This window comes from Mobula birostris, chromosome 19 (genome assembly GCF_030028105.1).
Source record: "Mobula birostris isolate sMobBir1 chromosome 19, sMobBir1.hap1, whole genome shotgun sequence".
Taxonomy (NCBI): domain Eukaryota; kingdom Metazoa; phylum Chordata; class Chondrichthyes; order Myliobatiformes; family Myliobatidae; genus Mobula; species Mobula birostris.
In genome coordinates, this window is record NC_092388.1 from 41,809,601 (window position 1) to 41,832,215 (window position 22,615).

Here is a 22,615-nt window from a genome sequence, read left to right on the forward strand (position 1 = left end):
CAAGCAAATAGTAAACACTCTCCAACAGCATTTAAACCCTAAACCACTGGTCATTGCTGAAAGATTTAAATTTCACAAACAGAATCAGAGCAAAAATGAAAGCATTTCTGAATATTGTGCTGAATTACACAAGTTATCAGAACATTGTCAATGGAAACAGCAGCACGAGGTGCTTCAGAGATACAACAAAAATCTCTGGAATATGCTACAAATAAAATGTCACTGAATAGAAATGAAATAAGGAATGTTACCATTGTGGGAACATGTCACATGACCCTGAGGACTGTTGGTTTAAAGACAAAGAATGCAGAAATTGTGGTAAACAGGGCCACATCGGCAGAGTATGCAAAACTAGTAAACAGCAGAAAAAGGACAAAATACAGAGAAACAAGAAACCCCAGAGAGGAAAATACAACAATGTGCACAAAATGAAAGAAAGCAGTTCTGATGAAAACGACTCAGACAAAAGTGAAATTCACAACGTGAAAGAGACAGATGATCGAAGAGTAATATGGATCACTCCACAAGTGGCAGGTGTGAGACTGAAAATGGAGTTGGACACAGGCTCAGCTTTAACAGTGATTTCTGTACACGACTACAAATGACTGTTTTCTCACATACCTCTGAAACAAACTAAACTACTGCTAAAGACTTACACAGGACAGAGAGTGCGTCCCAAAGGTAAAATTAAAGTGACAGTGACCTACAGAGACAAAACACAGCAGCTGAACCTCCATGTACTGAAAAATGAAAGGCCACCATTGCTGGGACACGAATGGCTCAGGAAAATCCATTTGGATTGGCACACCATCAAGGTACTAGTTGTGTCAGCAAAGGAGGGCAGCAAGTTACATCTGAGAGACTGTCACAAATACTTGCTGACTCTGAGGAAGTGTTCATGAAAAGAATAGGAACACTTCAGGCCATGAAAGCAAAGATTGAGATTGAGGAAAACTCATGTTCAAAATTTCACAAAGCCAGGCCAGTGCCATATACAATCCATCCTACAGTAGAGGCAGAGTTGAAAAATCTGGAGCAGGCTGGGGTCCTGTCAAAGGTGGATTGGAGTGAATGGGCCATGCCTATTGTTCCAGTGATGAAGAAAACCTCCAGCACAAAACCAGGGAAACCAAGCAGGGTGCGCATATGTGGAGACTTTAAAGTGACTGTTAACCCAGTTCTCTGCACAGTACAGTGTCTGTACCTCGTATTGAGGACATCTTTGCTTCCCTGTCAGGCGGGGAACATTTCACAAAAATCGATTTAGCTCAGCTTATCTCCAAATAGAAATCGATGAAGCATCCAAAAAATACCTGACAATAAATACACACAAGGGACTATGTACCAATACATACAGGTTGGTGTTTGGGATAGCATCAGCTCCTGCAATCTGGAAATGGGCAATGGACCAGGTCCTGCAGGGGATTCTAGGGACTGAGTGTTACCTGGATGACATCATTGTCTAATATCTTTCTAACCTTGAACAAGTGCTCACCAGGTTACGAGAATATGGGCTCAGAGCTAATCGACAGAAATGTGAGTTTTTCAAAAAGGAAATCTCATACTGTGGGCATGTGATCAACAAGGATGGCTTACACACGTCTCAAGACAAGATAGAAGTGGTGCTTAAGGCAACACCACCTGAAAATGCTCTCAGCTGAGAGCATATCTTTGACTAGTGAACTATTACCACAAGTTCTTGCCTAACCTATCCACAGTGCTACACCCACTAAATGCACTGTTACAGACAGGGACACAATGGAAGTGGACTGAGAGCTGTGAAAAAGCATCTCAAGAAACTAAAAGACTCGTAATTTCGGAAAGGGTGCTCACGCACTGTGACCCCTCCTTACCAATCCGACTGGCTTGTGGTGCCTCACCCCATGGGATAGGAGCTGTGTTATCGCACAAGTTTCCAGATGGCTCAGAAAGACCAATACCCTTTGCCTCAAGAACACTAACTTCAGCTGAATGCAACTACGCACAAATTGATAGAGAGGCCCTAAGCCTCGTGTGGGGAGTCAAGAAATTCAGTCACTACCTGTATGGACAAAAGTTTACCATGTTGACTGACCATCAGCCTCTCGTGTCAATCTTCAACCCAAGAAAAGGCATTCCAGTGATGACAGCACAAAGGCTGCAGCGATGGTCTCTTTACTTAGGAGGTCACAGGTATGACATTAAACACTAGGGGACCAAGCAACACAGATGGTTTGTCACATTTACCACTGCCAACTTCAGAGACACCTACATAAATGGATTCAGCAGAGGTCTTTCACACAACAATAGTTGAACAATTACCAGTGACAAACAGCCTCATTGAAAGAGAAACACGCAATGACCCTATGCTGTCAAAAGTGTATGACTTCACGGTGAAGGGATGGCCAGCATGTGGTAACACACTGTTTCTAGCCTTCTCAGCAAGGAAGGAGCAGTTGTCAGTGTGTCGGGGAACTCTAATGTGTGGTTCACAAGTTGTGATTCCTCCCAAGCTACGCACCAGTTTGCTGGAGGAACTGCACAAGGGGTACCTGGGTACCGTGAAGATGAAAAGTCTTGCCCGTGCCTATGTATGGTGGCCAGGAATTGATAAGCAGATTGAGGACTTGACCAAGAACTGTTCTGGATGGCAAAAGATCCAGAACACACCATCACATGCCCCTCTCCATCCATGGGAGTGGCCTTCATCACCATGGCAACAAGTGCACATCGACTTTACCGGACCATTCATGGACTCTATCTTTTTAATTGCTGCCAATGCACATTCCAAATGGCCAGAGGTCATCAAAATGAAGACAGCCACATCAAAAAAAACCATTACAGTTCTGAGGGCCATGTTTGCCAGGAATGGCAAACCAGAACAAATCTGCACAGACGGACGACAATTTGTCTCTGAAGAATTCCAAAGTTTTGTGAAGAACAATGGAATCAAGCACTTTACATCTGCCCCTTACCATCCATCCACAAATGGCTCAGCAGAAAGGTTTGTGCAGACATGCAAGAAAGCCATCAAAGCAATAGCGAAAATCAACCACTGCAACACAAGGTAGACAACTTCCTCCTTGCCTATCGTAATGCAGTACATGCAACCATTAATCAGACTCCGGTGATGATGTTTTGAACAGAAACCTGAGGTCCTGCATGGATCTTATCAAGCCAGATGTACGGCGTGATGTGGAGAACAGACAGTTCAAACACTTGAATGCTGTCTACACGGAGCTTTAGTGTGGGACAGTCAGTTCTTGCACGGGATTACCGGACTGAAAAGTGGCAGCCGGGTACAATTTCCGCCATAGACGGGCCACTGATGTATAGAGTACAGGTAGGAGAAAACGTATAGAGACGTCATGTGGACCAAATCCTGGATGCTCAGGTGAAAAACACAACAACACCTTGCCCGGACTCCCCTGACATAGAAGCAAACACTCCCGATGTGACCACATCAGCCTCATCTACAGATAAGCCTGTCATCAGTGCTGAGGACCCACCCGATGTACCTGTGGAGACTCATTCCCCGAAGCAAACGTTTCAGGACAGACGTTACCCGGACAGGCAGAGAAGACCCCCCAGAGACTTGAGTTCTAAATGGGTCTTAGACCAAAAGCAAAAAAAAAAGGGGAAAAATGCTTGTTATAATTTGATATTATTAAGTTACTTTGTTATAATTTGTAAACAAATGGTAGGCATTTGTATGTTAAGGGTAAACATATTTGTTTAGCATAGTGCCCCAGTAAAAAAAAACAGTTGATACACTACTAAAATAAAAGGGGAGGAGCATACCGTATAGCCTACATTATGATAAGGGACTACTTTATGTTTTAGTAACACATCCTTGCATGCACTATTAGGCACGTATTGATCTGTATGCATGTGTCAAGTTCGGACTTTACCAGTAAAGAACCGAGAAACTTAGTTCCCATCTCCAGCGTTTTTATTAATAACATAGTTGTGTAAACAGGCCACATACACAACACTTCCCATTTCTGTTTCTTTCTTGAAAAGACGGTGGCAATATGTCTTCTTGAACTGGTTGAGGACACCTAAAAAAGTTGGGAAAATTTTGCATTCTGTTTTACTTTCTAGTTTTCTTCCCGAAGAAGTTCTTGAGATTCATGAAACATTGGGACCAGCTTGGAAGATAGAAGGGACTTGTTAGGTTAGATAGATTACATGGTATCGTAGTGGTTAGCACAATGCTTTACAGTACCAGTGACCCAAGTTCAATTCCCGCCACTGCCTTTAAGGAGTTTATACATTCTCCCTGTGACCACATGGGTTTCCTCTGGGTGCTCTGGTTTCCTCCCACACGCTAAAGACATACCGGTTGGTAGGCTAATTGGGCATTGCAAATTGTCCTGTGATTAGGCTAGGATTAAGTCAGGGAATTGCTGGGTAGCATGGCTGAAAGGGCTAGCTCGGCCTATTCCATGCCATATCTCAATAAATATCTCAAAGCAGCTAGGGCCAATGTCATCAGAGGAAGGTTCACTCAAGTTGTGGAAGAGTTGGCGGGACAGAGAAGATTTGTTTTTGGTTCAAACAATCAAGAGGATAGATAAGGTAGGTTAAGGGCCCTACATGGATTATCTGGGTAATCTATGCATGCAGCTAGAATATATGAGCAAAATACTTCTCATCAACATCCTGCTCTACACATTTTATACCTACGACCCTGAGGCTAAGGACAGCTCCAATGCCATATATAAGTTTGCTGATGACATCGCTGTCGGGGTGAATGACATCTCTGTGGATGACACCATGCTTCTCCTTCAGATAAAACAAAGCTTTGACAATCGCAGCCATCATTTTGCCAAGAATCCTTTCTGGAATAGTCCCCTGAATCCGCTTCTTCAGCTTCTCAGCACATGTACCCATCAGTTCCATGGCAATGAACATATCAGTATTGGTAATGAAGGTCCCGTTACACTGCACGATGTAAGGGCAGTCATGACTTTTCAACACCACATCCAAATCCATCAGGATTCACTTGTTTTCTTCTTTGTTACCCGAGCGCCGCATTTGCTTCACAGCTATTATGTGTCCAGACTTCTTGAATCTCATTTTCCAGACCTGCCCACATGTACCTCTGCCGATCTCACCCAAGTTTTCCAGGTCACTGATTTCGGCCTGATATCGCTACCCTCCTATTGTCAGGTACCCAGTCTGCTTCATGATTTCTTGCAGCTTCTGCTTAATCTCCATGCTTTCCATACTCTTCTGTAGCAGAGGTTGTGGGAGGCTGAGCATGTGCCGAGGGCGTGAAGGAGGTGGGTGGTGTTGTGGTAAGGTTTCTGATGAAGATGAGCGGCTGCCTGCATCATTTGATAATGGAAGCTGAAGAGTTGGTCGGGGTCTCCTCAGGCTGGAAGGCAAGCTCATGTCGAGGGAGAGGTCGATCCAGCGCCGCGTCTTCCTGTTCTCCTGTTTCAGCTTGGCTTCCAGGCACAACAACTTCTGCTCTAAGGAGGAGGCCGCCATCAAAAGTTGTGAAGTACAGGAGGGAGACTGAGGATATGGCAGAGTGGGGCCACAGCAATAACTTCTCACTGAATGTCAGCAAGCCCAAAGAGCTGAATATTGACTATAGGTGGAGGAAACTTGAGGTCCATGACCAGTCCTCATCAGAGAGTCAGAGTTGGAGACAGTCAACGACTTTAAATTCCTCAGCGTTATCATTTCAGAGGACCTGTCCTGGGTTCAGCATGTAACTGCCATTACTAAGAAGGCATGACAGCACTTCTGGTTTAAAAAAGCACTGGTGATATCTAGTGACTACTTATTGGCGCAGAATACAAACCAAAGGAAGCCTCTAAACACCTTATTAATAATACTTTATTAATAACGATTACCGCCAACATTGGAAAATTAAGAAGGCACTGGTGATACCCAGTGACTACTTACCAGTGACAAAATACAAATCCAACAAAGCTACTAAACACCTTATTAATAATACTTTATTAATAACGATCACGACTAACATTGGAGAGGCAAGCAGAGTCATGGCAAGAGGAGGCAGAGGCGAAGATGAGGCATGGGCGAAGCAAGCGGAGATGAAGGTGGGAGCAAGGAAATACCAGATGTCTGGTTGATTTAAGCGCTGGGCTGAATTGGTAGGGTCAGGTAAGGGACGAGTCGTGGTGCCAGGGCCCAGGCCATGGGTTGATCCAAGAGCGAGGAACAACCCGATGTTTAGACGATTTAATTGCCAGGCCAGATTGCAAAGGTCAGCATGTTGGGGTTTCAGGCTGGATCTGCACACTGCTCCTGACATTTACTCAGCTCTACACTGAGCTGAGGTTGTGGGTGAGTCTGGCTGCAGTAGGGCTTGGAGTTGTGTCTTTTGTAAAACTTCAGTTCTGAATGCTGTTTGCTTACTGCTGTTGTTTTTTTTCCTCTTGGTGCTTTGGGTTTTTGACAGTCTTATTTTAATGGGTTCTTTTGGGGTTTCACTTTTTGTGGATGGAGATGAGAAGGCGTACAAGAACACAATGCACCAGTTAGTTGAGTGGTGTCACAGCAACAATCTTGCACTCAACATCAGTAAGACCAAAGAACTGATTGTGGGCTTCAGAAAGGGTAGGAAGAAAGAACACGAACCAGTCCTCAGAGGGATCAGGATGAACAATTTCAAGTTACTCGGTGTCAAGATCTCTGAAGATCTAACCTGGTCCCAACATATCAACACAGCTATAAAGAAGGCAAGACAGTGGCTCTATTTCATTAGAAGTTTGAGGAGTTTTGATTTGTCACCTAAAACACATGATGAAAACTTCTGCAGATATATCATGGAGAGCATTCTGGCAGGCTACCACACTGTCTGGTACGGGGTGGGGGGCTACTTCACAGGGTCGAAAAAAGCTATAGAAAGTTGTAAAATTAGTCAGCTCAGTCATGGGTACTAGCCTCCAGAGTATCCAAGAGATTTTCAAAGAGCAGTGCCTCAGAAATGCTGTGTCCGTTATTAAAGACCCCCATCACCCAGGACATGCCCCTTCTCATTGTTACTGTGACACCTGTGTAGTGCTCGTCTTATTTCATGTGACTGGTCGTCGCACGTTATGAAAAATTCTAATTACATAGTACTACACTAGATGCAAGTAAGCCATCAGAAGCTCTAGGTACTGGAAGGAGGCAGTGAATAGAAAACATGCACTTTTAGAAGTAAGTTTTGTTCATAAAAAAAATAGCAATATATACAAAATATTTACATGACTATGAACAATTCAAAATTTCAACATTCTGCTTAGGTTCCAAATCTCCGATATCAAGTGAAAACCAAATTCCTTTTTAGTTTGAACCACAGAGATTCATTAGAATAACCTTTATTACTCCAATCTCTATAATTAGATCTAGTGTTATTCCCTATTTAAAGATTTACAGACTAAACTTTCCTTTTATCCCCAGTTAGAAAACGAATTGAATTCCTATTCTTTATAATTATGGTTAACCTCAGTTTCAGTTCAGGTCAGTATGTCTACAAATTGAAACTCAATCCCAAAAGTAAATAAATATTAAAGGGCTCAACTCATTTCACGACTCATCTCTAACATCACAATGTTTAAACAATGGAAAGCTCATTCAGTCACTTATCAAAGCCTTTGCAAAAATAATCAGTACTTCCAGAAAATCAAATTCAGATCATTCGATTGAGAAATAAACTTATACACCCAAATGTATTAAACCTTCAGCATTTCCGTCCCGCACTGGCTCTTCAGTCTTGGGTGGCTCGACATCTTATTTCTTGTTTCGTTGAATGGGATGATTGGCCATGCATGGAAAGTTGGTTCACAAAACTTATACAGAAAAGAAACCAGACCAAATCCCTTTGGTATGATTTAACGGAACTAACTCCCGGTTACACGGTAGAGATCTTGAACACTACTCCTCAGTGATATCATCTCGCTATAGATAGATAGATAGATACTTTATTAATCCCAAAGAAAATTACAGTGTCACAGTAGCATTACAAGTGCAGTATTAGAAGAGAAGTAGAAAGAATTAAAAATAAGTTACCACACTCTAACAGGAGGGAGTGTCACTACATTTGAATATGGCCCAAGTGCGGAGCAAGAGACACTGAAGATAGTTCACAGACTTTAATGCAAACAGAGTTAGGGGGAAAAAAAACAATAAATGCTAGGCCAAACAGGGCCATTAACTAAAACTCTCAAATGGAAAACAAAGCAGTACTGCAGCTGAAGGCGGCTATACTTTATTAGGAGTTTGAGGAGATTTGACCACGGGTGCAGTGCTGCCAGAGCTCACCGGAACACCACTCCAACATCTCTGTAGAAAAAAGTCAAAATAAACAAGCGGGGAATTTAACAGCTGCCGCATATTAAATAGAAGGAATTTTACAAAAGCGGGGGTTGGTGGCTGGTGGGGAAAATACCACTAATAACGTTAGGATATTTGATCACCAAACTAGTGTTACTTGAATATTCTGTGCACTTTTCAATCTTATCTTAACTCTGTCCCAACTTTTGTTGAGTGTGTTGCAGCCATCAACTTCTAAATTTGTGTATGTTTACAAAATACAATTAAGTTGGTCAGTAAAACTATTGGAAATCTTTTCTTTGTACTTTTGTCAGTTAAATAAAGGTTCACGTGAATTACCATATCACAGATTTTTGTTTTTATTGCATTTTGGAAAATATCCCAACTTTTCTGGAAATGGGATATGTATATTTTTGATAATTTTTTATGTTAGCTACCTGGTCTTGTATTGCCACAAGGAACCCCTCTGTTTCTGGGAAGAGGTCTCCAACTGTGAGACAGGTATTCAATGGTTTATTGTCAAAATCTAATCTGTTCAGATTGTGGGGATGTCTTCCATGGAGGGTCATATCTTCCATTACTTAACTTTTTCTTCTGTAGTGATAATTCCTTCATTTTTCTGGATTGTGCTTTCATTTAAGTTTGGTGGGTTGTAGCTATTATCAGAATGGATCCTGAATTCTGTTTCTTTGATGAAAATATACCCATAGAAGTTTTAAAGTTGTGTAAATGTTTTCTGTCTGTTATTCCTCTTCCTCCTTCTGTCCGAGGTAGTGTTAATGAAATGAAATGAAATATCTTTATTGTCATTGCATAGTACAATTTGTCATGCACCAATACAGCGAAAATGAGTATGCAACTCTTGTACTCAATGCTATAAAACAACAAATAAAATAAATAAACAATAAATAAAATCAAGTAACCAGCCAGTACAAGCAATGTCCAGCAGCACAAAACCACAACTCAGATGCATGACGGCCATAAAACCAGTATTAAAAGTAGCACTATAACAAATTTATGGATGATGCTTGATCGATTGGTTCAGAGCAAATATAGCTCTGGGGAAAATGCTATTTTTCAGTCTGGAACTGCGGGCATAGAAAATCTTATAACGTCTGCCAGATGGAATAAGTTCAAACAGATGATTGCATGGGTGTGTATTGTCCTTACAGATGCTTGTAGTTTTCCTTAGGCAGTGTGAGCTGTAGGTGTCCTCCAGGGCTAAGTGTGTTCACACAGTCTAAGTGTGTCAAACATTATACACAAGAGTTTTCTAAAAGTTTTCTAAAAGTTGTCATTTCAGTTCTTATTTTTCTTTGTATATTTTCCAGATCGATTTCAGACCAAGATATTATGCCAAAAGTGCACATTAATATGGGTATAGCGAAAGTGTTTATTGTCTTTGTTATATTTTTACTATTGAGAACTGTTTGGTTGATTTTCTTAAGCCTTGAAGTAAATTCATTCAAAAGTTTTCCCTTTATCACAGTATAGTCTAACTTCTTTGCCTGTTGATATCCCAGATACCTAAATATTTTATATTCATCCATCAGTTGTAAAATGCTGCTCTGTTTTAAATTCTACTAGCATTGTTGCACTTTTCTTGATGTTTAATGTTCTGCACTTAACTAGTCCAAAGTTTATGTTTATATCTTTCAAAATAGTTCTACTATTTGAATTAATTTCTTTAGCTTTACTGATGAAGGAGCATATAATTTCAAATTGTTCATGTATAGAATGTGTGGCGAGGTATAAGTCATTTTAAAAATGCAAACAACAGGAATTCTGCAGATGCTGGAAATTCAAGCAACACACATCAAAGTTGCTGGTGAACGCAGCAGGCCAGGCAGCATCTCTAGGAAGAAGTACAGTGGACATTTCAGGCCAAGACCCTTCGTCAGGATAGTCCTAAGTAATGCAAAAAAAATAAGAAGGTAGTGAGGTAGTGCTCATGGTTTTAATGTCCATTTAGAAATCAGATGGCAGAGGGGAAGAAGCTGTTCCTGAATCGCTGAGTGTGAGCCGTCAGCATCTGTACCTCCTTCCCAATGTTAACAATGAGAAGAGGGCATGTCTTGGGTGGTAGGGATCCTCAATGATGGGTGTCTCCTTCCTAAGGCACTGCTCCTCGAAGATGTTTTTGATGATCAGGACGCAACTAGAAATTCTCAGTCATTCTCTGCTTCATTTTGCTTAATAAAATGAGCCATGAAAAAAGAAACAAGAGAAAATGGAAGGATATCATCTAGTAGGAATGGAAAAACAAAAGTCAGGAAAAAGTTGATGACAGCATAGATCAAAAAAGGATATAGTGAAAGAGAAATAAGAGGCCGTTCCTTTAAATGGAGCGATCAAGGATGCAATTAAGTTAAAACTCAAAACGCAATGTAACAATCAATACACATATGTAGTAGTTCATGGATCAAAAGCGATAAAGTAGAACACTGAAAGAAAACTGTACATTTCCTAGTGATATAGATATTTGGAAAAAAGTGTTAGAAATATTTTCATCCAAAAAAGACAGACAGATAGATGGCATTTAATAATATGTAATACAATAATATAACAGATTGTCGCACGGAGGGCGATGGTAGCGGACCCAAATGCAAGACACAGACACTGAAATACTAGGAATTGGGCAGTGAGTTTATCAAGAAAGCAAGTGGAGTCAGGAAGAAACAACGCCGGACATGGACACAGGCCCTGGACGAGACAAGGACACTGGGCCTGGGCTAGGACTAAGACTAGGAAAGCGGGACCAGGACAAGGAACTTGGAACTAGGAGTCTGGGCTACGACTCCGAGCCAGAGACTGGACAGGGACCTGGAACCTGGGTCTTGACTCGGGCTCGGACCACAGATCTAGGCGAGGACAAGACGTGGCTACGGGACTGGACATGGATCTCCTGCACAGGACGAGGCACATGGGCAGGACCAGAACACAAAGTCTTAACTTGGATAGGATGAGGTTCTTGGACTAGGCTTAGACAAGACGAGGTTCTGGGATGTGGCATGGACTAGACAAGGTACTTGGACATGGCTTGGACTGGACGAGGTACTTGGACGTGGCTTGGGCTGGACAAGAGACTCCTGGACTGGAGGAGGGAGCTCCAGCACAGGGTGAGGAATCTCCAGCACCAGGCTGGATGAGGTACTCCTGGGCTTGGCGAGGTACTCCTGGGTTGGGCAAGGTACTCATGGGCTGGGTGAGGAGCTCCAGGGCAGGACGTGGCTCTTGGACTAGGCTAGGCTCGGCTCTTAGAAACATAGAAACATAGAAACATAGAAAATAGGTGCAGGAGTAGGCCATTCGGCCCTTCGAGCCTGCACCACCATTTATTATGATCATGGCTGATCATCCAACTCAGAACCCTGCCCCAGCCTTCCCTCCATACCCCTTGATCCCCGTAGCCACAAGGGCCATATCTAACTCCCTCTTAAATATAGCCAATGAACTGGCCTCAACTGTTTCCTGTGGCAGAGAATTCCACAGATTCACCACTCTCTGTGTGAAGAAGTTTTTCCTAATCTCGGTCCTAAAAGGCTTCCCCTCTATCCTCAAACTGTGGCCCCTCATTCTGGACTTCCCCAACATCGGGAACAATCTTCCTGCATCTAGCCTGTCCAATCCCTTTAGGATTTTATACGTTTCAATCAGATCCCCCCTCAATCTTCTAAATTCCAACGAGTACAAGCCCAGTTCATCCAGTCTTTCTTCATATGAAAGTCCTGCCATCCCAGGAATCAATCTGGTGAACCTTCTTTGTACTCCCTCTATGGCAAGGATGTCTTTCCTCAGATTAGGGGACCAAAACTGCACATAAATACTCCAGGTGTGGTCTCACCAAGGCCTTGTACACCTGCAGTAGTACCTCCCTGCTCCTGCACTCGAATCCTCTCGCTATAAATGCCAGCATACCATTCGCCTTTTTCACCGCCTGCTGTACCTGCATGCCCACTTTCAATGACTGGTGTATAATGACACCCAGGTCTCGTTGCACCTCCCCTATACCGTCTGCTTTAAGTTTGCACACCAATCTCCTGTGTGGGACCTTGTCAAAAGCCTTTTGAAAATCCAAATATACCACATCCACTGGTTCTCCGCTATCCACTCTAATAGTTACATCCTCAAAAAATTCTATGAAATTTGTCAGACATGATTTTCCTTTCACAAATCCATGCTGACTTTGTCCGATGATTTCACTGCTTTCCAAATGTGCTGTTATCACATCTTTGATAACTGACTCCAGCAGTTTCCCCACCACCGACGTTAGGCTAACTGGTCTATAATTCCCCAGTTTCTCTCTCCCTCCTTTTTTAAAAAGTGGGGTTACATTAGCCACCCTCCAATTCTCAGGAACTAGTCCAGAATCTAAAGAGTTTTGAAAAATTATCACTAATGCATCCACTATTTCTTGGGCTACTTCCTTAAGCACTCTGGGATGCAGACCATCTGGCCCTGGGGATTTATCTGCCTTCAATCCCTTCAATTTACCTAACACCACTTCCCTACTAACATGTATTTCCCTCAGTTCCTCCATCTCACTGGACCCTCTGTCCCCTACTATTTCTGGAAGATTATTTATGTCCTCCTTAGTGAAGACAGAACCAAAGTAATTAATCAATTGGTCTGCCATGTCCTTGCTCCCCATAATCAATTCACCTGTTTCTGTCTGTAGGGGACCTACATTTGTCTTTACCAGTCTTTTCCTTTTTACATATCTATAAAAGCTTTTACAGTCAGTTTTTATGTTCCCTGCCAGTTTTCTCTCATAATCTTTTTTCCCCTTCCTAATTAAGCCCTTTGTCCTCCTCTGCTGAACTCTGAATTTCTCCCAGTCCTCAGGTGAGCCACTTTCTCTGGCTAATTTGTATGCTTCTTCTTTGGAATTGATACTATCCTTAATTTCTCTTGTCAGCCACGGGTGCACTACCTTCCTTGATTTATTCTTTTGCCAAACTGGGATGAACAATTGTTGTAGTTCATCCATGCAACCTTTAAGTGCTTGCCATTGCATATCCACCGTCAATCCTTTAAGTGTCATTTGCCAGTCTATCTTAGCTAATTCACGTCTCATACCTTCAAAGTTACCCCTCTTTAAGTTCAGAACCTTTGTTTCTGAATTAACTATGTCATTCTCCATCTTAATGAAGAATTCCACCATATTATGGTCACTCTTACCCAAGGGGCCTCTCACGACAAGATTGCTAATTGACCCTTCCTCATTGCTCAAAACCCAGTCCAGGTTAGCCTGCTCTCTAGTTGGTTCCTCGAGATGTTGGTTCAAAAAACCATCCCGCATGCATTCCAAGAAATCTTCTTCCTCAGCACCTTTACCAATTTGGTTCACCCAATCTACATGTAGATTGAAGTCACCCATTATAACTGCTGTTCCTTTATTGCACACATTTCTAATTTCCTGTTTAGTACCATCTCCGACCTCACTACTACTGTTAGGTGGCCTGTACACAACTCCCACCAGCGTCTTCTGCCCCTTAGTGTTACGCAGCTCTATCCATATGGATTCCACATCTTCCCGGCTTATGTCCTTCCTTTCTATTGCGTTAATCTCTACTTTAACCAGCAACGCCACCCCACCTCCCCTTCTTTCATGTCTATTCCTCCTGAATATTGAATATCCCTGAACGTTGAGCTCCCATCCTTGGTCACCCTGGAGCCATGTCTCTGTGATCCCAACTATATCATAATCATTAATAACAATCTGCACTTTCAATTCACCACCTTATTACGAATGCTCCTTGCATTGACACACAAAGCCTTCAGGCGCTCTTTTACAACTCTCTTAGCCCTTATACAATTATGTTGAAAAGTGGCCCTTTTTAATGCTTGCCACTTTTACTTTTCTCCTTAGTACTTTTTGCTTCTACCCTCACTTCACACCCCTCTGTCTCTCTGCACTGGTTCCCATCCCCCTGTTGTGAACTAACCTCCTCTCGCCTAGCCTCTTTAATTTGATTCCCACCCCTCAACCATTCTAGTTTAAAGTCACCTCAGTAGCCCTCGCTAATCTCCCTGCCAGGATATTGGTCCCCCTAGGATTCAAGTGTAACCCATCCTTTTTGTACAGGTCACGCCTGCGCCAAAAGAGGTCCCAATGATCCAAAAACTTGAATGCCTGCCCCCTGCTCCAATCCCTCAGCCACGCATTTATCCTCCACCTCATCACATTCCTACTCTCACTGTCGCGTGGCACAGGCAGTAATCCCGAGATTACTACCTTTGCGGTCCTTTTTCTCAACTCCCTTCCTAGCTCCCTATATTCTCCTTTCAGGACCTCATCCCTTTTCCTACCTATGTCATTGGTACCTATATGTACCACGACCACTGGCTCCTCACCCTCCCACTTCAGGATATCTTGGACACGATCAGAAATATCCCGGACCCTGGCACCAGGGAGGCAAACTACCATCCGGGTCTCTGGACTGCGTCCACAGAATCACCTATCTGACCCCCTTACTATCGAGTCCCCTATCACAACTGCCCTCCTCTTCCTTGCCCTACCCTTCTGAGCTACAGGGCCAGACTCTGTGCCGGAGGCATGGCCACTGTCGCTTCCCCCGGGTAAGCTGTCCCCCCCCAACAGTACTCAAACAGGAGTACCTATTGTTAAGGGACTCGGCTTGGCTAGGCCCTTGGGTACGGAGCCGGGACTCCTTCTTGGAGCACAGGGCCAGGACCCTCCTAGGATGCAGAGCCGGGACCCTTTCTAGGACTCAGGGCCGGGATGCTTTCGCAGGGCCGGGACCCTGCTTTGGACGCAGGGCCAGGATGCTTTCTAGGATGCAGGGCCAGGACCTTCCTAGGACGCAGAGCCGGAACCCTTTCTAGGACACAGGGCTGGGGTGACTGCTGAGCATACTTGTCGAGGTAATTGTCAGGGATTCGGATGGGGAGGGGAAGGGAACAGTCCAGTGAAAGAAGCTGAACCCAGGAGCTATTTATGTAGCCAGCCCGAAATGAGAATCAGGTGCTCAATCAAGGTGCCCAACGGAATCAGGGAAAACAGGAAAACCCAGAATATGGAATTGACGGACTGGACCGTGAACCGGAATGTGGACTTCACGGACTGGACCATGACACAGATAGGTTGCAATCCAATTTATTATAAGTTCTACAAGTCTTCCATCAGTTTACAGGAACTCCAATAGGAGTGTAAATGGAAGTTGGCTCATAGAAATGAAATCTGGAAGAAAGCTGTATGGATGTTAAAACATCTGAGTAACTAATCACAGACAGCTGTCTTGACACCAAAGGGAGGCTTGCTCCATGTGTCTGGAACACAAATAAGCAAGTGAAGCTTTTTGATCCCTTTGGGGATGCACCGGAATAGAAAATATTTATTCATGTTTATAAGTAAGATTAAGCAGATGTCTGTAACACAAGAGAAGCAATCCTCCATATAATTGTAAAGTGTGCTTAAAGTGTGCCTAATGTCCAGAGTTTAAAGTCTTGGAGTGGATTATCTGTGATAAATACATTGAACAGCAGAAGTGGGAAATGAATCATAGAGAGTACCCTTAAAAACTGAAACAATTCTTTGCCAGTTTTTTTAATTCTCTTACAAAATAGAGCTCTTTGGGAGTCTGGGAGATGCTTTCCTGAACAACTGGTACCATTCCCTGTTGTTTGTAACCTCTGGGAATAGACAATGTGCTCCTTGTGAGGCAGGAACGTGCATGGCCAACTCATGGTGACCCTACAAGCTCTTGAACTTTGCTAAACGTCATGGATAGCTATATCGCCAAAGATGCACCAGAAAACAATTCCCACAACTCATAAAAACAAGAGAATCTGCAGTTGCTAGACTCCAGAGTAGCACATAAAAATCGCTGAAGGAACTCATCAGGTCAGGCAGCATCTATGCAAATGAATAAACAGTTGACGTTTCAGGCCGAGACCCTTCTTCAGGTGGAGGAAGGGAAACCTCATTCTTTGAAGAAGGAAGACACCTCCAATGTCCTGGAAAGGAAAGCCTCGCCCTGGGAACAGGTGCAGCGGAGACGAAGGAACTGAGAAAAGGGAAGAGGTATAGTTAAGATAGCCATGTGAAGCGGTAGGTTTGTAAAAGATATCAGTGGCCATTTTGTCTCCAGAGATGCAGACAGAGAAATCAAGAATGGGAAGGGAAGTGTCAGAAATGAACTTAGTGTTGCCACGAGCGGCTGTGGAGGCCAAGTCATTGGGTGCATTTGAGGCAGAGATAGATAGGTTCTTGATTAGCCAGGGCATCAAAGGGTATAGGGAGAAGGCAGGGGAGTTGGGATGACCGGAAGAAATGGATCAGCCATGATTGAATGGCAGACCAGACTCGATGGGCTGAATGGCCTACTTCTGCTCCTATATCTTATGACCTTATGGTGTTATAAGTGAATTTAAGGGCAGAGTGGAAGTTGGAAGCAAAGTTGATGAAATTGATGAGCTCAGCATGGGTGCATGAAGCAGCACCAATGCAGTTGTCAATGTAGTGCTGGAAGAGTTGGGGAGCATTACTGGGGAATGCTTGGAACATGGGCTTCTCTACGTAGCCGATGAAAAGGCAGGCATAGCTGGAACCCATGTGGGTGCCCACAGTTACCCTTTCAGTTTGGAGAAAATGGGAAGAGCCGAAGGATAAATTAAGGGTCAGTTCTGCCAGATAGAGGAGCAGAACTGGTGGGATCTTTTGTTGAGAAAGAAGCGGGGGATAGATGTGAATAGGGACTGGACATCGATGGTGAAAATGAGGTTGTTAGGGCCAGGGAATTGAAAGGTGTCAGGGAGATGGAGAGCATATGAAATGTCATGGATGTAGGTAGGAAGGGACTGAACCAAGGGAATAGAATGGAGTCAAGGTATATAGAATGAGTTCGGTGGGGCATGAGCAGGCAGAGACAATGACCCTAGATGGAAAGTCAGGTTTGTGAATCATGGGTAGAAGATAAATGTGAGCAGTACAGGGTAAGGGAACTATAAGTTTGGTAACAGTGGATGGGAGTTCTCCAGAGATGATGAGGTTAGTGATGATGTTCAGAGACAATTTTCTGATGGTCTGGAGGGGGGCCCTTTTCAAAGGCTAAGTAAGAGGAGGTGTCTGAGAGTTGCTGCCTGGCCTCAGCAAGGTAGAGGCCAGTGCACCACACAACCACAGAACCCTCTTTTTCTGCAGATTTGATGGTAAGGTTGGGATTGGTGCAGAAAGAGTAGAGGGCAGTACACTTGGAAGGGGTAAGTTTGGAGAAGTGAGGAGTGCTGAAGTCGAGCAGGCTGGTGTCTCACCAGCATTTCGAAATGAAAAGACCCAGGGCAAGCAGAGAATCAGAGCAGGGTGTCCAAGAAGAGGAGGAAGGTTGAAGATGGATGTGGTCATTAGTGCAGGGTGGGGAATTCTTGCCAAAGAAGTGGGCTCGGAGACAGAGGTGATGGAAGGAGAACTTGGCATCATGAAGAGTGCAGCACTCACTGAGGTACAGAAAAAGCAAGACAAAGGTAAAACCCTTCCTGAGGACAGAGCATTTCACCTCAGGGAGAAGGTCAGAAGGAATGGTAAAGACACAACAGTGATTAGATCTGGAATCAGAGTGAGGAGGAGTGTTGGTGGTGTCAGAGAAGGTGGGAGTTGGGATGTACAGGGGAGGTAGGGTGGAAGGAACATAGAGGCTCTGAGGACCCAGGAGGTGACAGGGGAGCTGGAGAGTCTCAGGGCTGGAGATTGGTGGTGGGGGAAGGGGAGCCTGGAATTCCAACAGCAGTGAAGAAGGTCTTGGCCTGGAGGTGAGGTCTGGGCTGGAGCTGAAGCTAGAGGCTGCATAATTCGCGGTTCAAATGCATCTGGTGTCACTGGAAATGGAGTTGGCAGCAGTGGGATCCAAGGAATGGAGGTGTCCGATCAAACCGAGGTCCAAGCAGCAGGCTGCAGAGACAGCAATCTGGAGGTGTCCCGGGCCGTTGCATCCAGAGTTAGCATCACAGGAACTGTGGTCTGGAATTACAACAAATATCGGTCCAAAATCAATTTTATGGTTTAAGTAATTTACTGTTGGAATACATGATTTAGAAAAAAACAAGTTAATCATGCGTCAATTTCCAACAACAATAAATCTACAAGGTACTGTCCATAGGAAGCAATGATAATGGCTTCAATCCCTGGCTGCCACAATGCTGGGGTCAGGCTGACATTTGAACAATCCATTCATAACAAACTTTCTGACCCAGGACCCACTATCATATCTATAACCTCAGCCTCTCACAACCTCGGTGTCCCAGGTCCCATCAGGATATTTACAAACCTCTGTCCGCCATGATGCCTGTGATCCTCAGGCCACCATGCTGCCTGCAGCAGACAGCGTGAACTGCTGCTTTCGCCCTCTCACCTTGCTGTGCACCTCACATTCGGAACATATCAGCACGATAATGCACAGATTATCCAAACAAAACTTTTTCTGGGGATTTTGAAAGAGGTTACAGGATCACAGGAAGTAAAAAGAGAAAGAAAACAATGTTACATATGAAAGCTTTCAGAAGTAGTTTAGATTCTCCATCTGTCCTATCTCCTCGTAAAAAAAATGTGAGTTGTCAGCTTTGACCCTCTGCATGCATCACTGCTGTATCATGATCCTGTTCACTTATTGTGTTCCACAGCAAGTAGACACAAGGAAATTTTATTTCCTCTTTGGAAAATCATGTTGGAAGAGTAGAGCAAGAACTTAAGAGTATGAGACCATAAAACATAGGAGCAGAATAAGGACATTCAGCCCATTGAGTCTCCTCCACCATTTCATCATGGCTGATCCCGGATCCCATCCAACCCCATACACCTGCCCTCTCACCATACACCTTGATGCTCCAACCATTCAGGAATCTATTAACATCTATTTAATTTAAACAGGGACTTGGCCTCCACTGCAGTCTGTGGCAGAGTGCTCCACAGATTCACCAAGTTTTGGCTAAAACAATTCCTCTTTACTTCTGTTCTAAAAGGTTGCCCCTCAATTTTGATTCCCCAACCGGAGGAAACATCCTCTCCACATTTACCTTATCTAGTCCTTTCAACATTCAGTAGGCTTCAATGAGATCCCCCCCCATTCTTTTAAATTCCAGTGAGTGCAGGCCCAAAGATGCTGAACGCTCCTCATATGTTAACCCCTTCATTCCCAGAATCAGCCTCATGAATCTCCTCTGGACTGTCTCCAATGGCAACACATCCTTTCTGAGATTTGGGCCCAAAACTGTCGACAATACTCAACGTGTGGCCTGACTAGGGTCTTATAAAGGCTCAGCATTATCTCTTTGCTTTTATATTCTTTTCCCCTTGAAATAAATGCCAACATTGCATTTGCCTTCTTTACCACAGACTCAACCTGTCAATTAGCCTTCTGGGAGCCTTGCACGAGAACTCCCTCTGGATCTTTGATATTTGAACCTTCACCCCGGTTAGATACTAGTCCACACTATCGTTTCCATTACCAAAATGCATTATCATATATTTCCCAACACTGTATTCCATCTGCCACTTTTTTGCCCATTCTTCCAGTTTGTCTAAGTCCTGCTGCAATCGCATTGCTTCCTCAACACTACCTACCCCTCCACCTATCTTTGTATCATTTGCAAACTTTGCCACTATCTAAATCATTGACAAACAATGTGAAAAGTAGCGGTCCCAATACTGACCCCTGCGGAACACCACTAGTTGGTGGCAGCCAACTAAAAAAGGCCCCCTTTATTCCCATTCACTGCCTCCTGCTTGTCAGCCATTCTTCTATCCATGCCAGTGTCTTTCCTGTAACACCATAGGATTTTATCTTGTTAAGCAACCTCATGTGTGGTACCTGCAAATGCCTTCTGAAAATCAAAGTAAATGACATCCACTACCTCTCCTTTGTCCACCTTGCTTGTTACTTCCTGGAAGAATTCTAACAGATTTTTCAGGCAAGGTTTCCCTTTGCGGAAACCATGCTGATTTTATCATTAGTCTCCAGGTACCTCGAAACCTTGGTTTTAATAATGGACTCCAGCCACTCTCCCAACCATTGAGGTTAAGCTAACTGGCCTATAATTTCCTTTCTTTTGTCTTCCTCCCTTCTGAAAGTGTAGAGTGACATTCGCAATTTTCCAGTCCTCCGGGACCATGCCAGGATCAAGTGACTCTTGAAAGATCATGATCAATGCATCCATTATCTCTTCAGCAAGCTCTTTCAGGACTCTGGGACGTAGTCCATCTGGTGACTTGAAGAAGAAGAATAGCCCTTAACTTGGCAGTGGGGTTATTGGGGCACCATCATGACGGTGTTTCCGTAGCAAGCTATTCTTGTTTTTACGTGGCCGAGTTGCTAGCTCGACGCTCAACCCGACTTGGATTCGAACTCGGGAACCTTCGCTCTGGAGTCCGGCGCTGATATTATTGCGCCACCAAGCGGGACATCTGGTGACTTATCCACCTGAAAACCTTTCAGTTAGCCTAGCACTTTTTCCTTTGTGATAGCAATGGTACTCACTCCTGCTCCCTGACACTCACGGACCTCTGGCATACAGCTAGTGTCTCTTGCGGTAAAGAGTTCATCTCCCATTTCTTTGTCCCCAATTACTACCTTATCAGCGTCATTTTCCAGTGCTCGAATCTCAACTCTCACCTCCCTTTTATTCTTTATATAACTGAAAAAAACTTCTAGTATCCTGGATAGGGCATTTGAAGTTAAGTCTTCTGAATGGGATCCTTTTTCAGAATTAGAATTTATTTATTTAAATCTTACATCCATCCCACAACGTGAGGGAGTAAAAATCTTTCCATGTGGTTTAATGGACAGAGAAAGAGATAAATATGAGAAAAAAGGGAATAAAGGAGAGAGAGAGAGATAGGAGAAAAGGGGGAGGGGAGGATCAGAGTGAGAGTGAGACAAATAGGAAGGGAAGTGCAGAGAGACTGATAGCGAGAAATGTGATGAGACAGAAGGGGATGAATATCAGTGGTACTGATAGAAGAAAAAAGAGAGAAGGAGGTGGATGAAGAAAGTGAGAGAAAAAGTATAATTTATCTAGCTTTCTTAACCACAAGGTTTCCCCAACCACTTTTCAAGAACTCTTCTTTAAGATGATTGCTAACACTTGCTTATGTCATTTCACCCTTCACAGGCATTTTCTTTCTTCCACCTATTGCTCTCTCCTCCTTCTCTGCCACTGAGACAAACTTACTTTCTCTCTCTTTCAGTTCGGAAGGTCTTCAAGCTGAAACATTAACTTACTTAGGGAAGGGTCTCCTGATGAAGAAGTGAATATCATCTGTAGCCCGCCCTGGTCTAACCACATAGAAGTCATTGCAAAGAAAGTGCACTGGCCTCAACTTCTTCAGGATGCTGAAGAATTTTGGCATGTCCCATTTGACCCTCACCAATTCTTATAGATGCACCATTGAAAATAGCTTGATGTAGCAAATGCTCTATCTGAGTTCCTCCAGCATTTTGTGTGTATTGCCCTACATTTCCAGCATCTGCCGAATCCCTTCTGTTTATATTAACTCTGTTTCTCTTTACACAGATACAGCCCGACATTTTCAAGCACCTTCTAACTTTATCTGAGAATTTTATGGCAAACAATTCAGACCTAATGAGAATGCCTCAAAAGTAAAGAGTTACTGGCTGAAAAATCTGCCTTGCTGGCTGTTCTGAAGAATGTAAAAGAGTAAATTGTTTTATTATCGCCACGTTTACTGAGATACAGTGAAAAACTTTGTTTTGCATGCCATCCGTGCAGTATATTTCATTATAACTGTGTATTGAGATAACTACAAGGGAAAGCAGTAACAGAATGCAGAATAAAGTGTTATTTCTTACAGGGAAAGTGCAACACAGGGAGACAATAATGTGTAAGGTCATAAAGACGTTAAAGGTGAGGTTAAGGGTCCATCTTCCCATAGCAGGGGGCCATTAAATGATCTTATAACAATGGTATAGAAACTGTTCTTCAGCCTGGTGGTACATGCTTTCGAGCTTTTGAGAGGGAAGAGAGAATTGCAGGGTAGGTGCATCTTTGATAACGCTGAATGCTTAACTGAGGCAACAAGAAGTGTAGACAGAGTCCATGGAGGGGTGACTGGTTTTTGTGATGTGCTGAGCTGTGTCCACTACCCTCTGCAGCCTATTTTAGTTGCTAGCAGAGCGTTTGCAATAACAAACCACTTTCTATGGTGTGCCTATAAAGACTAGTGAGGATCAAATGGAACATGCCAAATCTCTGGGGAAGTGGAAGCACTGGAACACTTTCTTGGTGGTTAGAGCACGGCAGACTATTGGAGAAGTTCACCTGGAGCTCTGAACTGTAACCAGCCCCAACTACAACCACCATCTTC

At 43.6% G+C, this 22,615-nt stretch overlaps 1 pseudogene; it reads right to left on the reverse strand.

The window, feature by feature from the left end:
* Positions 1-4,608: 4,608 nt before the first annotated feature.
* Positions 4,609-5,478, reverse strand: LOC140212301 (dual specificity mitogen-activated protein kinase kinase 7 pseudogene; annotated as a pseudogene).
* Between the last annotated feature and the right edge of the window lie 17,137 nt (positions 5,479-22,615).